We start from the raw sequence: 21,996 nt of genomic DNA, 5'->3' as shown, positions 1-21,996 counted from the left end.
GTCATCTGTTGATGGACATTTATGTTGGTTCCATATTTTGGCTATTGTAAACAGAGCTGCCATGAACATGGGGGTGCAGGTATCCCTTCAACATGAAGATTTCCATTCCTCTGGGTATATACCCAGCAGTGGGATTGCTGGATCGTACGGTAGTTCTGTCTGTAGTTGTTTGAGGAACCTCCATACTGTTTTCCATAATGGCTGCACTAATTTACAGTCCCACCAACAGTGTAGGTAGGAGGGTTCCCCCTTTCTCCACATCCTCACCAGCACTTGTTATTCTGTCTTTTTTTTTTTTTTTTTAAGATGACCAGTAAGGGGATCTCAACCCTTGACCTGGTGTTGTCAGCACCACACCCTCCCAAGTGAGCCAACCAGCCATCCCTATATGGGATCCGAACCCGTGGCCTTGGTGTTATCAGCACCACACTCTCCCAAGTGAGCCACAGGCTGGCCCTCTCGGTCTTTTTAATACTGGCCAGTCTAACTGGCATGAGATGATATCTCAATGTGATTTTGATTTGCATTTCTCGAATGATTAGTGATGTTGAACATTTTTTCATGTACCTGTTGGCCATTTGTATATCTTCCTTTGAAAAACGTCTATTCAATTCCTTTGCTCATTTTTTAATTGGAATATTTGGTTTTTTACTGTGAAGTTGTTTGAGTTCCTTATATATTCTGGATATTAATCCCTTGTCAGGTGTATAGTTTGCAAATATTTTCTCCCATTCTGTAGGTTTTCTTTTTCAACTCTGTTGTTTCCTTTGCTGTGCAGAAGCTTTGTAGTTTGATATAATCCCATTTGGCATAAAAACAGACACTTGGACCAATGGAACAGAATAGAAAACCCAGAAACCAACCCACATACCTACAGCCAACTGATCTTTGACAAAGGCAACAAGAATCTACATTGGGAAAAAGACTGCCTCTTCAATAAATGGTGCCAGGAAAATTGGACTCCTATATGTAGAAGAATGAAACTAGACCTGTACCTCTTGCCATATACCAAAATCAACTCAAAATAGATTAAAGACTTGGGTATAAGACCGAAACCATGAAGTTACTAAAAGAAAACATAGGAGAAACAATTCAGAAAGTTGAACTGGGCAAAGACTTTATGAATAAGACCTCAAAAGCACAAGTAACTAAAGGTGGTAAGAAGTAAAGCAGGTGAGGCACTGGGCACTGCTGCAGGCCACAGGTGCAGGCAGGGGCAGGACCAGAGCTAGAGGGAGGTGTGTGTACAGGGGGCAGGGGCAGGTGATGGTGGGGATGAGGCAACCTTCTGACCACAGGGGAGGGAATGGAAGAAGCAGGTAACTTCCAAATCATTTGTTTGCCTTGAGATTAATGACATGCCCTATTCTGACCAAATTACCCTCAGAGCCTGGTTTGCATTTTTTCAAGCACATCCTGGCTGACAGAGAAGGAAGCAGTCCAAGATGGCAAAGATTCAGAAATCACCACAGATAATTCCCAAAGAACATCATTCACAAACAAGTAAGACTAACAGCAGTTCAACTTGACAATTTTCTTTTTAAATGTGATTCCCATAACATACATCTCCTGTGATGGCTGCGGGAACCGAGAGATCATTCACACAATGGGTTAGCACATGCTGGTTCACGTCACTCTTCTATTAATTATCAGGACCACGACTGGACTCGCCTGTGTTCAGGAGCAACATGAGGTGGCACCAGAATAACTGAAGGCCCTGCCTCATGGCCCCAGGGGGCAGGGAACACCTTGTGGTTCCATTTTTAACTTGAAAGAGTTACATTCTATCTCTGATGAGAAATTTTAAGTTATGTCATCAATATAACTGGAAAAAAATGCAAAATGACTTCTATATTTTGAGCACAAATATGTAAAATTTTTGTAAAAGATTTTTAAAATATGTGAAATATAAAACACTTTCAAATACTGAAAAGACATAACTATCCACAGAGGAACAACATCAAAAGGTAACAGCTGTCAACTGCCCTTGGATGATGGGGTTATGAATTTTTTTTTTTTGATGAATAAAAATTGAATATATTTTAGGTGTACAATGTGATATTCTGATATACATATATGCTATAATATGATTAACACAATCCTATCAGTTTTCTTTGTGTGATGAAAATCTACTTAGAAAATTTCATCTGCACATTACAGTATTATTAACTATAGTCACCATGCTGTACATTAGATCTCAAGAACGATTCATCCTTAACTGAAACCATGCACCCTTCAACCACAGCCCCCCGTTTCCCCCACGACACAGCCAGCCTCTGGAGCCACTCTTCTACTCTGCACTTCTCTAAATCTGATGTTTCCACATATAAGGGAGATCATGTCGTATTCGTCTTTTTGTGTCTGGCCTATTTCACTTAACATAATGCGCTCCAGATTCATCCATGTTGTTGCAAATGACAGGATTTCCTTCTTTTTTAAGGGAGAACCATATTCTCTTGTATATATAAATATACACATCACATTTTCTTTATCCATTCATCTGTCAACAGACACTTAGATTGTTCCCATATCTCGACTATTGCAAATAATGCTTGAACAAACACAGCGCGTAGCCAGCTCGTAGAGATGCTGACTTCATTTCCTTTCGGATGTATACCAGAAGCGGGATCACTGGATCACATGGTAGTTCCATATTTAATTTTTCAGGGAACCTCCATACCGTTTTCCAGAACGGCTACCCTAATTTACATGCCCACCAACAGTGTGCAGGACTTCCTTTTCTCCACATCCTCACCAACGCTTGTTACAATTTATCTTTTTGATAACAGCCATGCCAACAGGGGAAAGGGGACACCTCATCCTGGTTCTGACTGCATTTGTCTGATCATTGGCCATGTGGAGCACCTTTTCATAGACCTGTTGGCCATTTGTATGTCTTCTCTGAAAAATGTCTACTCGGCCATTTTTTAGTCGGATTATTTGTTTTTTTGCTATTGAGTTATATGAGTTTCTAATATATTTTGGATATTAACCCCTAAGTGGATATATGGTTTGCAAGTATTTCTCACACCCACAGGCTGTCTCTCATTCTGGGGTCTCCTCTGCCACGCAGAAACTTTTCATTTGATGTAATCCCATTGTATCTTTTCACTTTTGTTGTGTCCCAGAACGTCACCACCAGGACCAACATAATTGAGCTTTTCCACTATGTTTCCTTCTAGGAGATTTATGGTTTCCATCTTACAGTTCAGTCTTTAATCCATTTCGAGTTGATTTTTGTCTAAGGTATAAGATAAGGATCGAATTTCTCAACATGACTTTTAAAGTTAGGCATTGCCAACTTTCATGGCATACTTGAACCACTATAAGATTTTTTATAAATTAAAACATAACATTTTCCTAACATTTACTCTGAGACCCAGTACTATTTGTATTAATAACTTGTTTTTGTTAGCCTATCTTGAATTCTTCCCAAATTTCCATATCTACTTGTTATACTTACCAAAAAAGGGCAGCCACAAAAACAAAGCCACCAGTGAAAAAAGGTCCCAGTCACTGGCATTTTTCTGTACTTACAATTTAAACACATACCATAATTAAACAGCTCTAAAAATTTCTATAACATGCCTCCAAGATTGGAATTTTACACTAAATATATTTCTGTTTTAAAGAAACAAATTATTTTAGATAAGTAATTTAAGTTCAAACAATCTTCATTTCTTGGAGTCAGTCTCTTAAACTTGATAGTTCAGTGGAAATTAATTTGAATTTATCCTGGGCAAGAAAACTGTCTGAACTACACATCTTCCATGTATATTTTATTTTGAATTAATGTTTTTGAAAGTTTTAAATAATTTTTATAGAATGTTATATGATGAATCTAATCTTTGTCAGGGTTGACTGGGTGAGTAACATTAAACAAAAGGAATTATTACAAAAAATAACTTCCAAACTACATTGGCATACAATTATATACAGTAGCATAAACTTTTCATTTTGAGCCACTGACAAAGTTTCCTACCTTGGACATAGAAAATATTAAACAATAACATAATATTCCTAAATAAAAGACCAGAGGCCTGTAAGTTGCTCAAATGTATTAAACGTTCTGCATACTAAGTGAAGAAATACAAATAATTTAATTTTAAAAACATTAAGAATTTAACAATCCAATCACATCTAATATATATTTATCTTACCATTCAAAACTTTACCGTTTATAAGACAGTTCCTTGCTGGACCCACTGTAGGGAGAGCAGGATCCATGCAGGGTACTGCAGACCTCTGAGGGGCAGGGCTTGGGGTGTCCAGGCCAAGGGCTACACTGGTGGCACACAGGACTCTGCCACCCCTGTGACCCTCCAGGAGCTGATGACCTGCCTTGGATACCCATCTCCTTCGCCTGGGGACAGGGGCACCTGCTCCTTGCACTCCTGAGCTCGGGCCTGCTCCCTGCTCTGCTAACACAGTCTTCAGACCCAGTCGTGACCAGCATTTGTTAAAAGATGAAAGTGGAACAGAACAAGAAAGAGAAATATGAAATACATCCCAGGGTCTATGCTGTTCTTGGACTTGGCATCCACGCTGCATGTCTAAGTGTGTGCATGTGTGTGTGTGTCACCAGGTGTGTGGTAGTCCAAGGGCCCGGCTGGCCGCACCAAGGAGGAGCCTGATCCCTTTGTGCTCTGTCTGCATCTCCAGCCCTCCAGTGGAACACCCCTGTCTATGCCCCAAATCTCATCTGCGACCTCACTTAGGGCTTGCCCACCTGAGTTCAGTCTCATGAACACTTTCCCTGGCAAGCCTTCCTTGCTACCCTCTGCCCAGGCCTGGTCCCCGGGACAGGCCCAGCCATAGCCATGATGACTGTCCTCGCAGAACAGCCACAGTTTCCCAGGCTTTGGGACACAGGAAAGTACCACTCCATGGACCCCAAATAGGCCTGCACCCCGGCTGATCCTGGCACCAGGACATGTGAGAGGGTTTCCAGCCGATAACCAGGAGGTGCCACCAGCTTTTTTTCTGCTCTTGCACACACACACACATACACATGCAAATGCACAGTTTCTTTTTTTTTTTTTAATTTTAACAAACTAGCAGGTTCAACCAGAGACACTGGAGACAGGGCCTACGTGGAGGCAAAGCAGAGGTGCACCGTGCTAGACCCACACTGTGGACTGTCAAGAATCTGTGATGCAAGAGACAGGGAAGACATGCAGTGCCAGCACCACAGGGCTGTTCCATGTGCCCAGGGACAAACAGGACAGCTGGAGAGAGGGGTGCGGCTAGAGACCGGGGTGGGGTCAGAGCCTGCCTGGGACAGGCCGACCAACCCAGCAGGGAAAATCTCCTTCTCTTCTTAAAATGTGCCCGGGCGCGTGTGTGTGTCCCAAGGAGCTTGACCTTCAGTAAACCAGAAGAAAACGAATCAGGGCGAAAACGACAAGGACAGCATCTTCCAAATAATTGAAGAGCTGACATTCCTCTCCTACCCTTGGCGAAGCCTAAGATAATTCACCGTAGAACCCTGATGCGGGGCGTGCAGCTGGCACACTGACAGCACTGAGTCTGTGTGGACAGCTGACTCTGAAATGTCTGTCCACTTGTCACTGCCCTCCCTCTCCGACCCGGGTCGGGGTCTCAGCACGGGTGTGGCCGCTCCGCTCTGCAGGACCGAGAGCGAGGAGGAAACAGGACCCACCTCCCAGCTCCTACCTGGTAGGGCAGGTGCCTGTAGCTCAAGGTCGCCAATCTCCCAGTGATGTGAAAGAAGAAATGCCAATAGTTTCCCTCCCACGTGCTGAGGTCTTTTTATACGGCTTCCAGGGGTGAGAGCGTTACCATATGAGAAAACAGTCCGTGCCCCCAACGCACGAGCGAGATAAGCAGAGGGTCCCACCCCGTTTGGGGGGCGACAGGGTGGGGCAGCGGCGGAGGTGGGGAGCCCGTGGAGAGAGGCCTTATGCCCCGCACACCCGGGGTCGGACTGACCGGGGACGCTCGCCAGTGTGGGCTGAGAAAGAGAAACTCACTCAAATGCAGAGCAACCCCGCGACAGCCACCGGGGTCCCGCGCCCCCGCGCCCCCGCGCCCCCGCGCCGAAGGCTGGCCGTGCGTCTGTGCGGTGGCTCTCCCGCGACGCGCACATGCCACAGAGCCCGCGCGGTCTCCAGAGGGTGCTGCCCTGGCGCTCCAGCGGCCGCGGCTCCCGACGCGCGTCCCGGCGCCCCAGACGAGCCCCGCGCGCAGAACCCACGCCGGGCGGCGGGACGCGGGCGGGCCGCAGCCGAGGGCACCTCCCGCGCAGCCCCGGGCCGCCGCGGGCGCTGGGCGGGCTCTACGAGAGCTTTTTCCCGTGGCCACGCGCACTTCTTTCGGGCTGCGTCCCTGACCACGACGCGGCGGCCGCCTCCGGTCCCCCAGCGCGCCTCCGCGCGGCCCGGGAAGCACGAAGGGGCCTCCGCACACACGCAGGGGCCTTGCGGGCTTGTGAAGCGCAGCGGCAGGCAGGGCTTTCCCTGGGCACGTGCGGCGTGCACGGGCCGCGACAGCCCATTTGGGGGAAGCGGCGGCTGACGTCTGCGCTCTCCAGCGCGCCCTCTCCCCGCCGCCCCCAGGGCGGGCCGCCCGCTGCCTGCTGCTCAGACCGCAGGTCATCACGCTCACGTGAGCCGCTTACTTGACAGACTAACCTTCTGCAAAAATTTCAAAAGGGACCCAAATTCTTTAGACGGGCAAGTACAAAGGCAGATTTCTGGTGTCATTTCTTTTTACTCAATAAAGAACAAAATTTTCTGAAACTTGCCTTAAGGTGCTGTTGAAATGAAAGTGCTGCCTATGTACATGTGCAAACAGCCAAGTGACTAGTCGGTGCATTAGGGACAGCTCTAAAACGCGTCCTTCCACGCGGGACCGACCGGAGACGGCCCTTTCCGCGCACACAGGCGGCGGCGCCGAGCAGCGACCACGCCCAGGAAAGAAGCTGCCCCTCCCACCTCCGGAGGCCGCTGCCGGTGCCCGCGGCTCTCCGGATGCCTCGGGAAACTCGTTGAAAATGGAATCAAGAAGAGAACGCACATCGTTCCACAACCGTGTCAGGTACCCTCCTACCACAAGGCTAATTCTCGGCCTGTCCAGCAGACCTGTTTCTGTTTGCTCCTTTTCCTAAAAGGACGGATGCGTTTCGTGTTCCTACACCGGGCATCCGTGCCGGTCACTCCTGAACTAGCAGCTTCTACTTCAGTTCTCTACAGGAGATTTTAATTAGATATTGCAGAAAAACTATTAAGATTAAATAATTACCAAAAATTAATGAGTTTAAAACTGGTACCCAGTAATTAGTGACAATCTTCTGTACATAATTTATATTTATTTTTACCTTTACATCAACGTGGCACAGCCACAAGAGGAAAACAAAAATTATTCTTTTTAATTAATCTCAAACCTTTTTAAAAAACATTTTACAGTAAGTTCAACTTTATAAGCTGATACAATAATCATTAAATGCGATTGTTACATATGTATGTACATGTAGAGAATCAACTCATCGCTTTAAAAAATGTAAGCTATATAAGGTAGTAATTTAAAGAGTATGATAGATTTTAATATATTTAGTTGAAATTTAGTGTTTCAACAAAATTAATTCACTCACATCTTTAAAATCTATTAGAATTACTATGGTAAGGGAAAGAAAAACAAAACATTTGATGCTTTCTGTAGGGCTGACTTAAAACCTGGCAGCTTGGGCTCCCGAGTGGTTGAGGCTGGACCCTGGTGACTGACTCCGGACACCAACCCAGCTCTGGACGTCAGTGCTGTGGCCCAGCAGCCTCGGCACCTGCCTCTGCAGCACTCGCTTCAAGCTCCATGATGCAGACACAAGAGAAGCATTTTCAAAGTTTATACTAAAAGCATTTGGAAATTCCACAGCTACAATTCACTAAACAGGCTGAAGATAAAGCAGTAACCAGGATGCCAAGTTTTCTTATAGCAATTGTTTAAATGACAAGAAACAGCTGGAATAACTTACCTGCTGGTCATTACAAATGTGTGTTTCGTCTGATGACCCTTTCCCCAAATTCATCTTAACACAAGAAAAGCTCCATACCACGCCAGGCACCCAGATCTAAGACATGCCATTTAACGCCGCAGCATGCCTGTATGTGTCAGAAAAGTTTAAAGACATTTCAGGTGACGTTCCATTTTGCTCCCTTTGTAGCCATAGCGACAGGACACTTCAGCAAGCTGTGGTCTGCCAGGGATTCAGACTCTATCTCGATTATCTCTTACAAAGAAAAAAAGCCGTTACGTAAATCACGCTGTGAGATCATTTTTAAAGTATTTCCTCTACCAAATCAGAAGAATAAAACTTAGGCTGATAGGGGCAATTTCTCAGTCAGTACAGCAGCTGCAGAGAATTTGTTTTTCTAGCAGCATGATGCAGATCACAACCTTAATTACAGTTGCTGACGATTCTATTATAAGCCTCCATGTGTGCAAGCTTACTCAGTGCCAGCCACAGGATCTGGCTTATTCCTGAAAAACCCTCTTGGTGCCATCTGTATTCCATGCTCTGCTCTGCTTTTCACATCTGAACCAACCAGACAGTGAGTGAACCTTGATGGGTCCTTGCTTTAAAAAGGGAGAAGGAAAGTAAAAGAAAACCGTTTCTAGAACCTAGGCACCATTGCAAAATTCCCTGTTAATTTTCTGGAGATTTAGGGGTAAACCGCTCACCCCAAAGTGTGTCCTCACTGCCAAAGCCTTACAGCATTGGACATCAAGGGTCTCCTCAGAAGGGGCTCTGGGAATGCTCAGGCTGGAGCCAACTGAGCAAGCTTCTTATCAGTGCAAGGGGCCGGTGGACTGGGACCATGGCCCTTGGGTCTGGGGTCAGGCCACCAGCTGGGAACGTGCTGAACCAGCCTTCTGCTTGTCCATGGGAGAAACATGAGCATTCCCAGCAAGAATATTCAGTGAACAGAATCCGCAGCACCAGGCACATGGCCGTGTCTCATGCAGAAACGTACGATGGTTGCCTGCAAAGGTGAAAGCTCACCGACCACAGACAGCATCAGCTCAAGCTTCCTTAGACAGCTTTTCTCAAGAGATCTGCACACACATAAAGGTATGAAATGCGTGAGCAAGAGCAGGGAAGGGGGGACTCGCCTTCGCCAACTCACCAGCACCGTGGAGGTGCCCACACTCCAGGCTGGGGATTAGTGTGCTGAGACTTGTGGGGGAGAGAGGCAGATGGGAGCAACCCACACCAGCTGGGCTTGCTCTCTGCCAGACGCTGGCGTGGGGTGGGAATGGCCCAGGCAGCCGCAACTCTCCTGCATAACTGCTGCTCCTCCACTCCTGTCCTCAGCTCTGCAAGTGGCTCAAGTCCAGGCTGGGCTACTAGGACCTGTGGTCAGTCCTCCAGCCTGGCCTTGCCTCAGAAGCCCTGTTCCTTGGCAGGGCCTCACCTGTTAAGTCCCATCACTCCACCCACTTCACCAAAGGGTCTAAATCAAGCTCAACAGTCAGGCAGTGTGACAGAGTATCTGGGGGGCCATCACTTTCACACCAGGTCCCCAGACACTCGGACAATGTCACCTTAGGCTAAACCTTATCTGTCAGATATATACTATAGATCCACAATGCCACAGCGCCCCCCCCCCCCAAGAGTGGCCCATGGCTAAGACATGGGACCTGGCTGAGAGCCACGGATGGCGGCCCACGGCCAGGCCGAGCCCAGGGTACTACAGCTAGTCCTCCAGTGAGCAATCTTCCCTTCCACTCCCCTGTTCCCCCTGTCCAATTTCACCCTCAACACACACACACGAGCACCCCGATGCACACACACTTTCAAAGAACACACGCCAAAGGGTTCTGGAAAGATAGCTGTCAGTTCTTGCAGCAGCAGCTGACCGGGATTCTGTGATCGGGCTGCTTCCCTCCCTGGCACCCCAGGGCCTGTACTAATTTACAGAGTTTTAAAGGAGATGATGGCCTCCAGGCCAGAGCAGAGGACATCAGAACCTGGCCCCACAGGCTTGCCAAACCTGGCAGCAGCCACCAGTGATGAGGAAGCTAAAGCGGCCGCAGGGCAGGCCTCACCCACGTGGATAGGGCGCACAGTGAGTGTGCGTGGCGGGACCTTTATCACTAAAGTACCAAACTTATTTTCATTTTAATCATTTCAGACAGAAATATCTGTCTCAGCATGTTCAATCAAGGACTGAAAAGGAAGAAACGTGACTTGACCTTGTCCATGTGGTTTATCGCTTTTGGCCCAAAAAGCATTCTCGGGCCTCTCAGGTCTGTGCATGGCCACTCTGCCACTTACACTTGGCCCTTCCAGGTTCTTCTGTCTTTTTTGAGGCTTTCTCCACTTCCTCTCTTGCTATGAGCCTGTCCTTTTCTGGAGCTGGCGAGTTCACCCACCCCCTCCCCTACCCTCTGTTGGTTGAGGAGCACCAGGCAGACTCCCAAGGGCCCGGGCACCACCGTGTTGTGTCGTTTCCTGGCTCCCTGAGGCACGTGCTCTGGGCAAGGAGAGGTCAGCATCTGCCAGGTTATCAAAGAGCTAGGAGCCGTGGATAATGAGGCCTCAGGAGGCCTGAGCAGCAGCCTGCCTCTGCTCTGTTGCTCAGATGGATGTGTGTACTCCATGCCTGGTGGGGCTGGGTGCAGACCCTGGCCCGCAAACCCCAGCACAGCCCGTCACAAACACAGACCACCACCCAGTCTCGGCACGAGAGGAAGAACGCTGCCAGGTGGCAGCAGCAGCACGTGATGCTGCCCAGGCATGGCCTGGACAACCGTGGGGGGTGGAAAGCACTGCCTCAGCAGGGCGAGTCCTCAACCCCCCACTCAAGCCTGCCTGGGGTTCCAGAGCAAAGCAAAAGCCACCACACAGGGCACATAACAAGAGAGCCTGCAAGCCTGGAACCAGCTGCGGAGCCTGTGAGGTGTTATGGCCCCGGGAGCACCCGGCACACTGTCGCCTGGGTGGATGACAGGAAGTACTTGTTGAGCACCTAGAGGAAGCAGAGAGGCCCTTTATTCCGGGTGCCCCTTGCCTCCTCAGCTGGGAAGCACTTGGGAATGACAGGGTTGGGGATGTGAGCGAAGTGTCCAGCCATAACAGTGGGGTGAAGAGGGGCATGGAGGACGTTCCAATGAGAAGAGAGGCCAGCCGGGGCAGAAGTGACAGCCCACGTGATGTGTGTCCCAGGGCCAGGAGGAGGCCTGGCCATCTGGAAAGCTCCAGTGAAGGTGAAGGGGCTATGGGTGGTACAGGGTCTTCAGGGCCTGCCCAGGAGCTCCTCCTTGATTCTGGGCCTCCTCACAGTCACCTGCCTCCCCAAGCGCCCCTCACAAGTTACTGCCTCCTCTCCCATGCCAGCCTTTGACGGGAGGCACGTCCCCTTAATGCCTGGTCAGAACTCCCAAGTCTGCCACCCATTCTTGGGGCACGGCTGGGTCTGGGGGTAATGGGAACATGTGCCCTACTAAAGGCTTTGAGATAACAAAAGGTGGTGAGCACAGGAAGCAGCAGATGATGAGACAACCGGGGGCCTCAGGAGCAGGCTCCATCTCCCCCACCACGAGGGGGACAAGGCATGGGGCAGGCCCCTGCTCACAGCTGTGTCAGACTTGCCCAGGGCTTGGCGAGTGGATGATAGGAGGCATGAATTGGAGGAGGGTCTCTGACCACTGACCACTGGAGATGCTCGGAAACGCTGCTGTGGCTCCAGCTCCTCTGTGAAGGGCCAAGAGCACATTTGGGGGCAATACCACACTCTCAACTCTGCTGTTGCAGTGGAAACAGCAGACAGCCAGTCCTCAGGGGCATGCCTGTGTTCCACAAAGCTTTATTTATGAGAACAGGAAGCGGGTCTGGCCGGGGGCCATGGATTGCGTCCCTGACCCTGATTGTCTCTCTCTGCCTAGTCCCTGCCCCAGTCTCTCTCCTGGGCTCCAGCCCAGGCTCCCACCTCCTGCAATCTCCTATCAGCAGTGGCCCCTCCTGGTCATGTGGAAGCATCATCACTTCCTCCCCAACTGCATTTCAAGGGCTCCTGCTCCGGGTAGTGGCTACTTGGACCCCAGCTGCTTCGTGGGAGCTCTGGGTGTCCCTCCTGCACTGCTCTCCTGGCTGGTCTGCAGACCCTGCCCAGCCTCTTGCTTCCAGAAGTGCCCTTCTACACACTAAGCCTCCTCCTGCAGGTGGACCTCGCCCCAGCATCCCCGTTAGGGCCCACAAAGTCAGGCGATGATAGGTAAGCAAAAAGACCCCAAGTCCTCCATGCTGAGCACAAGGACAGTCACTCTCCCTCAGCTCCCTCTTGTAAATCTAACCAAAGACCCATCAGTCTTAGAATAAAATCCAAGGTCTCAGCCTGGCCCTCCCTCCCTGTGTCCCTCAGATATGCCAGCTGTCTCCTGGGCAGTTGTACTTTGTCCCAAGACCACCATGTGGCTGGCTCCCTTTCAGCATCAAGGGCTGGTGTGAATGTCCCCCCCTCAGAAAGGCCAACCCTGCTGCTCCCGAACAGCACTTGGCCTTATTTACCACCGCCATCACCCTGCCTAGCATTTCCCTGTTGATTATTTGTTTATTCATCTCTCCCAAGTGGACAGCAAGTTCCCAGACAGCAGGACCTCACCTGGGTCAATCATGCCATACCAGGAACCGTGCAGGACGATGGAGGGCTGGAAGGACAACACCCATGGCCCCACCCCATGGAGCTCAGGGTGTCCTGGGAGGTGCGGCAGGAAAGTGTATGCCCAGGAGCCTACCAGGGAAACGTCCCGGCTGCAGCCCTCACACTCTTTCTGGCCTTGGACAAACTGCTCAGCCTGGCACCTTGCCTCCGTTGACCACTCCGCAAAACAGAAATAACAGTTCCTGCTGTGCAGGGTTTGTTGTGTCTGCAACAGTGGCAACGGCTGTGGACTCCACAGACTTGCATCGTGCTGTTGCAGCCATGTGACCTCAGACATTAACCACGGGCCCTCTGCGTGGGCATGTGTGGGTGCAGGAAGTGAGGAGACCCAGCGCTGCCCGGCCCGCAGCATGGGCGGAGCCCAGCACCAGCATGCTCAAGTGGCTGAAAGTATTCACAACAGAACAAACAGCAGCAAAAAAGCAAGTCTTGATGTTTCGATATGAAATTAGGTAAAATGTCTGAAAAGGCCATTTTCCATCATTTCAACCACTATGAATCAGCACAGTCTGTGCTCCTGGAGCCAGGCAGTATGTTTCTCAGGAAGATACCTCTAGACAGACAGAAGCAGCAGCCATTCCTGTGTTCTCTTCCTGCCCAGCTGCTGGGGGCCAGGACTAACAGGTATGGTTTGCCTCAACCAGGATTTGAGAGAAAATTTACCCCACCCCCTTTCCCTTTACAATTCAGCTTTTATATTTCTGTTGTTTTAATGGCTTAGGGTCTTCGTGTAAAGATTCGTATTATCTTGTAATTCTGTCTTTCCATGCACTTTTTGAAGTACTCTTGTACCTCTGCTGCCTTGAATCTTCCCTTTTTTTTGAAAGCAGGACAGGTATGAATAAAAACTATTTGCAGCATTAATTAATGCCCAAGCTGTTGAGAATGTCGGCGTGTCCCAGCACACCCGGGGACAGCACCCAACCTCGCCCACGCTCCTAGAAGAGTGAGTCAGAGTCAGCCACCCCAGGCCAGTGCTACCACCACTGCCACAGCGGGGCAGCCCTTGGGTTCCCAGGTGGACTCGCCATCCCACTTGTCCCTAGCCAGCGAGCTGCCAGCCAGCCTCCATAGGCTGCTGACCAGGAGTCAGTGCACTGCAATACAGGGGGCTCTGGGGAACTCTGAGAATTGAAACAGAATTCAAAAAAACAGAAACCATGAAGCCGGCCTTGACCTAGAATTATTCCTTTTTATTGTTAGTGCTCTTGAAAACAGCTGAAGCTCGCTGGTGAGGGCAAGAGCAAAGAGCAGGGAATAACAGTAATTGCTGGCTGCACTTTCCATTTTCACGCGGTGCAACTCAGCAGGAGTACTCCTGCCCCGCAGACACTGGATTTAGGATGGGGTAAGAAGAGGGAGAGAGCTGCTAGCCACACCTACCCTCTCCACCCACTCCCGTGTGCTCCGTGACCTGAGGCCCCATATGTTGGTTAGGGCAGCTAAGGAAAAATGCCCCCAACCTGGGCTCCCAGGAGGTGCTGCAGACCCACTCCTGCCTGTCTCAGGTGGGGCCTGGGGACCCCCCCCAACTTCCTCCACCTCAGTCACAGCATCCTGCCCACTCGCTGCACCACCATGTGAACAAGGGAGCATTTGTAGAGAAAGGTCTGCGAACAGAATCCCACGTGGACGAGCCCAGCTCCAGACACATGCAGCAGGCTGCTCCGGGTTCCCGTGGGTCAAGAGCCCGCAGTGGGTGACAAGGGAGGGAGAACTCCTACATGCTGGCTCCTGTCGCCCAATATTTACCTTCCCACACTGGTGGAGCACTGTTCCCTTTTAAGCCTCAGTCTTGAGCAAGGACACAGCATGGTCCCACCAGGGGCCTGGCCTATGAGAAGCATTTACAAGCATTCAGTTCGGAACCACTGCACAGGCGCCTTTCCTCTTCCGGCCCTCCGTGTACCTGGAAGGTATTTCACAAACACTTAAGACCATTGATTCACACCTCTTGTTCTGCACCTGACTTTAACACCTAGAGGGCAGAGAACTTCCCTCTGACTGCATCCTTCCTGGACAACCCTCTAGGGTCACTGTTGCCATGGTCATAACCAAAATAAAAACTCGCCTCTGAAATTCCCATGGTGGCTGACATTCACCTCCTGCCTCAAGAGCTCCTCCAACAAGTATTCTAACCGTAAGGCCCTTCTCTCCTTCCCACCACCTGCCACCAGCTCTCCTCCTCAATTTCCTCCCCAGGCAGCTCAGGCCCTCGGCCCTATCTTCCTCTCAGGATCCTTTGCAAAACCCAATCCTGGCCGTTTGCGCTGCTGGCTCCAAGCCTATGTTCCAGCAGCTCAACAAGTCTAGAAAAAATATACACAATCGTCTGCTATTTTTTGTTATCAACTGTAACCCAAATTTAGAGAAGAGTACAAAACAGAAATATGTAGAAAGCTTAGTGATTTATCTCAAAGTGAAGCCCACATAGCCCCCACCCAGTTCAAATGAAAAACTTAGCAAGGTTCCAGCTTTTCTTTATGGTGCTACCACTGAAGCACACAACCTAAAAACCATGGTTTTCAACAGTTTTGCCTGTTTCAGATTTATATAAATGGAATCATACAGGTGCTTGCTTTCGTGTCTGCCTCCTTTCTGTGATATTTATATGTGTTGTGAAGATACCCACAGTCCGTTAACTTGCACAGCCATAGAGCATTCCACAGTGTAAATAAAGCACAATTTATTTATCCCTCCACTGCTGGTGGACAGTAAGATTGCCTCAGCTTAGGAATGTTATGAATAATGCTGTTTTGAAATCTTGTACGTGTCTCTGATACACATCATGGATATTGCAGGAATGGAACCACTGAATCACAGGCTCCCGTACCTTGAAATGTAACCCGTGATGTCAAACACTCCCCTAGGAGCTCACAAGGGTTCTGGTGCTGCACACCCATGCCGGCATCCGACATTGTCAGCCTTTTTCTGTTTAGCTGTCCTGGCGCTCAGACCTCTCCATGGCTATAATTTGCACTTCCCCAATGACTAACATGTTAGAAAACTTCTCGTGCTGACTTGCCGTTGGGACAACACCTTTGGTAAAATGCCTACGCAAATCTCTGCCTTGCTTTCGGGCTGTCCGTCATTTTCTAACGGAGGCGTCTGCATTCTCAGGATGCGTGGGCCTGGTGGGTCATGCACATGGCAGGGGTCTTCTCCCGGTTCTCTCTAGGAATGGTGTTTTGATGAATGTGGGTTCCTGATATTCATTTAATCAAAATCATCAGTCTTTGCCTTCATGGTTAGTGCTTTCTGTATCTGGTTTAACATGCCTCCCCACCCCAGCCTCATGAAGACATGTGTCTGTGGCCTCCTCCTATCGCCCTCATAGTCAAATCCCCACACAAGGAGAGCCAGGATGCCTTCTCTCTGTCTGTTTCCACGTAGACCTTTACTTGCTCCAGCCTCACTGAGAAGACCACACCCCGCGTGCTGCACACACAGCCCGTGCGTCTGCGGGCACTGGACCAGCTTCTGTGCTCTCTCTCCTCCTCCACTGTCGGTCCACGTGCCGACATTTACACAGTCTTACGGTGCTGTACAATGAGTTTTGGAGGAAGTCCTCCTGCCTTACCCTCTTCAAGAATCTCTTCATTAGATCTAACAGATATATACAGAACACGCTACCAATAACAGCAACATACACATTCTTCTCAAGTGTACATGGGACATTTTCCAGAAGAGATCATATGTTGTTAGTCCACAAATTAATTCTCAATAGATTTAAAAGGCAGATAACATACAGAATATCTTCTCTGACTACAATGGGTCAGTGAAGAAATCACAAATGAAATTAGAAAATACCAGAGACAAGTGAAACTGTAAACACAACATACCAAAACTTATGGGATTCAGCCAAAGCACTACTGAGAAGGAAATTTACAGCTATAAATGTTTACATTAAGAAATAAGAAAGATCTCAAATCAACAACCTAATCTTCCAACTTAAGGAACTAGAAAAAGGACAAACTAAACCCAAAGGTAGCAGAGATCAATGACATAGAAAATAGAAAAACGAGAAAAATCAGTAAATGAGTGAAACCAAAAGTTATTTTTTTGAAAAGATCAACAGATTTGACAAACCTTTAGCTAGATAGACTATTAAAAAAAAGAGAGAGAGAGAGAGGACTCAAATTACCAAAACAGAAATTAAAATGGGGGCTGTACTACCAGTTCTACAGAAATAAAAAGCGTTTTCTTTCTTTCGGGCAGCTGGCCATACAGGGATCAAACCCTGGACCTTGGTATTATCAGCACCACGCTATAACCAACTGAGTTAACTGGCCATCCCAGAAAAGATTATCAGAGAGTACCATGAACAATTGTAAACCAACAAATTGTACAACCTAGATGAAATGGACAAATTCCTAGAAACACAAAATCCACCAAGACTAAATCATGACGAAATAGCAAATCAGAACAGACTAGTAGGGAGACTAAATCGGTAATCAAACATCTTCCAACAATGACCTGATGGCTTCACTGAATGCTACCACACATTTAAAGAAGAACTAATACCAATCCTTCTCAAACTCTTCCAAAAAATTGGAAAGGAGGGAATACTTCCAAACCTACTCTGTGAGACCAGCACTACCCTGATACCACAGGCAGACAAAGATACTACATGAAAAGAAAACTACAGACCAATATCCCTTATAAACACTGATGCAAAAATGCTCAACAAAATACTATCAAATCAAATTCAGCAGCATCTTAAAAGGAGTATACACCACGACCAAGTGGGATTCACTCCTGGAATGCAAGAATGGTTCAACACATGAAAATCAATCAATGTAATCACACCTCATTAATGGAATGAAGGGAAAAACCCACATGATTATCACAATTGATGCAGAAAAAGCATTTCACAAAATTCAGCACCATTTCATGACAAAAACACTCAACAAACTAGGAATAGGAAGAAACTACCTAAACATAGCAAAAGCCATATATGAAAAGATCATAGAAAACATCACATTCAATGGCAAATGACTCAAAGTTTTTTCTTTAAGATGAGGGACAAGACGAGGATGCCCACTCTCACCACTGCTATCCAGCACAGCACTGGAGATCCTAGCCAGAGCAATTAGGCAGGAAAAAGAAAGAAAAGGCATCCAAATTGGAAAGGAAGAAGTAAAACTATATCTGTTTACAAACAGTAAGATCTTATGTGTAGAAAACCCTAAAGATTCCATAAAAACCTATTAGAACTAATAAATAAATTCAGCAAAGTAGCAGAATACAAAGTCAACACACAAAAACAAGTTGCATTTCTATACACTAACAATGAACAATCTGAAAAGGAAATTACAAAAACAATTCCATTTACAATAGTATAAAAAAGAATAAAATAGTTAGGAATTGACCAAGGAGGTAAAAGACCTATATAGTACAAACTATAAAACATTGCTGAAAGAAATTAAAGAAGACATAGGTAAATGGAAACACATCCCACATTCATGGATTGGAAGTCTTAATATTAAGATGTCAGTACTACCCAAAGCAATCTACAGATTTAATGCAATCCCATTAGAATCCCAATAACTTTAACATTGAACTGCAACAGGTTTTCCATGTCAAAGGAAGAAAGTGAGGTGTTCCTGAGGAACGCTGGCTGGGCAGCCAAAGAAGATATGGTTTAATTTACACAATTAAAAGAAATCAAGGATGGATAATCAGGAGGCCAAGGGCAGCCACCCCAATAAAGTCATGATCCTTTGACCAATTTGCAAACTTAAGCCATTTCTCAAACCTGGAAGCCACTGATTAGAGAAGAGGCCAGAAAACAATTAGGAAGGTCCTTATAACACCAAGGCAAGTGCCATCAATAGAAATTCCCTGGTCTTTCCCACAGGGACTATTGTCTACTTGGGAAATGGTATATTAGGGAAAGGGAAATGGCCAGACCTTTCTGGTTTTGTTGAACTCAGAGTCTGAATTGACATTGCTACTTGGGTATCCAAAGTGCCACCATGTCCTCCCTGTTAAAGAGGGTAAATACAGGAGCTAGGTTATGAAGGGAGTCCTGGCCGCAGCCCAGCCCACAGCAAATCCACGGCCCCACCCGTGGTCACTTCCCTGGTTCCCAACTGTACAAATGGAATGGATGCATTTGATGGCTGGCAGAACCCTTGCATTGGCCCCTTGACCCAGGGGGCAAGAGATACTGAGGTGGGGAAGGCCAAGAAAACGACTCTGAAACTGTCTCCTTCCCCAGCCCCAGCCAAGAGAGTTAATGAGAAACAATGTCACACCCAGGGGGCAGCGCAGGTTAGTGCCATCCTCAAAGACTTCAAAAAGTGAGAGAGTGGTGGCCCCTGTCATTCACACCAGTCTGGTCCTACAAAGCCCAGATGGATCACAGCAATGACCATGAGCTACCACAAACTTAACTAAAGAGCAGTGCCAATCACTGCTGCTGTGCCAGATGCGGGGCCTTTGCCAGAGCAGAGTGACGTCCCCCAGCACGCGGCATGCACACACTGTCTGGGAATGTCTTCTTTTCCATCCTATCAGAAAGAATATGAAATGCACCTTGCATTCACACAGGTCAGGCAACAGTATGGGTTTACAGTCTCGCCCCAGGCCTACGTTAACCCTTCCATCCTCTGCCACAGCAGGATTAGAGAGGACCCATAGGATCTAGTTCACCTCAGAAGATTGCAGTGGTTCATTACAGCTTTAGCAGCAGGCTCACTAATGAGACCAGATGAGCAAGAAGTGGCAAGTGCACGGGAGCCTTCGATGGCACAAGACCTCGGAGGGCAGGAGACAGACCCTACGGAGACTCAGGAGTCTGCCCATCAGTGAAGTTTTTAAGAACAGGACATCCCTTCCATGGAAAAGGACAAATTATTATAAATCACAACTCTTCATCACAGAGAGAAGCCAATTCTTGGTAGGCCTCTTTGGGTTCCAGAAGCAGACTGTCCCTCACTTGGGAATGCCACTCAGATCCCTACCCCAGGCATCGTGGAAGGCTGCCAGCACTGAGCAGGGTCAGGCAGGAAGAGGCAGGCAGCCCTGCTACTGGGGCTGTCCTACTTGGCAGAACGTGTAATACCAGAGACATCTGCAGTGGGAAAGATACCATAGAGTTGATGGCAAGCCTCAGTAAGAGCTCACAGCCAAGAAGTTTAGGGTCTGGAGCAAGGCCATGCCAAAGGCAGTGGGGAACTCACATCACCGGAAAAGCAGCCCCCATGGGCTGCTACTGTTCCCTGGTGGGGACATTCAGTCACCAGACATGAACTGTCTGTCATGAGTGTGGGCTTGGTCCTGTTGTAGACCAAACCTCACAGCAACCCACTGCAAGACAGAAGCTGCACATCTAGACCCATGTCAGTCACCACCAGGGCCCCCACACCACTCTGTCAGCTCACACCAAGGGCCACACAGGGATTCCTCATCGCCAGCTGAAAGAGGAGGAAATGAAGGAGATCGGACATAGGAGGGTCAGTTCAGTGTGACAGTGTGAGTCAGAAATGGACACCCTGAAAGACAGCGGCCAGAGCCCGAGACAGTGCCTGGTCGTCTACTCTATGTGGAAAGAGAAGTGGCCCAAGGTAGCAATACACAAGGACTCACAGTCCAGGGCAAATGGCCTGGCTGGTGGGCCAAGGGCCCAGAAGGAGGCAGGTGGAAGATGAGGGACAGGAAGGCCTCACAAAGAGGCAAGAGGCTGGACCCATAGGACGTGAGCAGGATGCGGAAGTGCCGGCCCCATATGCCCACACCCTCCAGGGACATCCCCCACAGAAGGGGCGCCATGCAGCCAAGTTGTCAGGAGGACCAGGCACAGACCACCTAGCCCAGAGGTGCAGGAACAGAGCAGCCATGCAGCCCCACATCTTGGTGGGCTTAGGACCTGTCAGAGACACTGGCTGCTTGCCACACAGGCCTCTCCACAGGGCCACTCACAACCTGGCCACTGTCCCCCAGAGTGAGGCTCCAGGTGGAGAGACGAGTCTCTTTACAGTCTTCTTATAACCTCATCTTGGAAGTGACATCCCATTAGTGTGACATATTCCATCGGTAAGAACCAAGTCACTAGGTGCAGCCCACATCCAAGGGGAGGGGATCCCACAGGATGTGAAGACCAGGGTGCAGGTCACAGGCATCTTCAGGCTGCCTAGCACACCTGCCCCAGAGTAGAAAAGAGAAGTTCAGTCGGGCAAGCTTTCCACAGGCTTCCCTTCAACAGCCCTACCAACGAGTAAGCGTTCGAGTTATCTGTAGCTTCCACATTTTGAAATCTTCAGGCAAAAAATTAGGAAAGATCCCATCCCCAGTCCCTAATGTGCTGTTCTTAGAAAAGTAAGAGGCTGTGTACATGACAGAAAGATCACATGCTGCACAGCCCAACGTGGCCTAAAAAGTACTACTGAACCTTCTGCATCTCGGTTTTCTAGTCTATAAAATGGAGATAGTGACATCGCCTTGCTGGACTCCTCGGACGACTGCAGATAAAAGACATAAAGTGCCAGCCTGCATTAAGTTGCTCACAACTGATATGGCACAACCCCTGGCTTTTTGTAGGCAGATGTCCCAGCAGGTGCCCAAGGTGAAGACAAGTCAAAGATCAACAGAAGCTGAGCTGAACGGCACACACAGGGCTCCCCATCTCTTGGGGGCTCAGACCCCTGCAGAGACCTTCACCCAGCTGCAGATTCACCCTACTTGGCAAAACCCTACACGGAGAGGGCCGTGGTGCAGCTTTCCAGCTGGGACCACCACTGCTGTGAGGGTCGCCCTGTCTGCAAGCAGGTAGCACAGCACACACCTTCTGTCGCAGCAGCAACAGCATGGGCAGCAATCCCAACTGCTGCCTGGCCTGACGTGCCCTTGAGCTAGCTTGAGACCAAGCAGGCACAGTGTCCAATAGCCGATTCCTCTTCCCAGCCACCACATCCCTCGCCCTCCCCTGTGCCCTGCCACCTCTCTTCTCCTTGAAGAGTGCGAGGAGGGACAGCTACTACAGAGGAGTGTTTGCCACACCCACAAATACATGCCGGGTAGCTCCTTCACATCCAGGAACATTCTTGCAGTCCACGCATGTGCTCACAGAGGCATGCACTGGAATGTACCTGAAGTTCCCTCCAGAGTTGACTATTTCCAATTTTCCACTGAGTGTCTGTCAATAGCAGAATGGATTAAAAATTGTCATATACTCATAATGGGATTCCATATAGCAAGTAAGATGATGGAACCGAATAGGCAGGACACACAGGACTTTAGGGCAGTGACTCTACTCTGTACGACACTATAGTGGTGGATGCAGTGTTGTACACTTCTGCAAACCTGTGGTCAG

General features: G+C 48.7%; 1 protein-coding gene across 6 annotated transcripts in view; it reads right to left on the bottom strand.

Moving 5' to 3' along the window:
* Positions 1-21,996, bottom strand: part of RGS12 (regulator of G protein signaling 12) — a 97,084-nt gene that overhangs the window by 58,158 nt on the left and 16,930 nt on the right. The window lies entirely within an intron of this gene.

This window comes from Cynocephalus volans, chromosome 9 (assembly GCF_027409185.1).
Source record: "Cynocephalus volans isolate mCynVol1 chromosome 9, mCynVol1.pri, whole genome shotgun sequence".
NCBI classification, from domain to species: Eukaryota; Metazoa; Chordata; class Mammalia; order Dermoptera; family Cynocephalidae; genus Cynocephalus; species Cynocephalus volans.
Note: the sequence above shows the minus strand (reverse complement) of the source record. Positions and strands in the feature narration are given on the sequence as shown.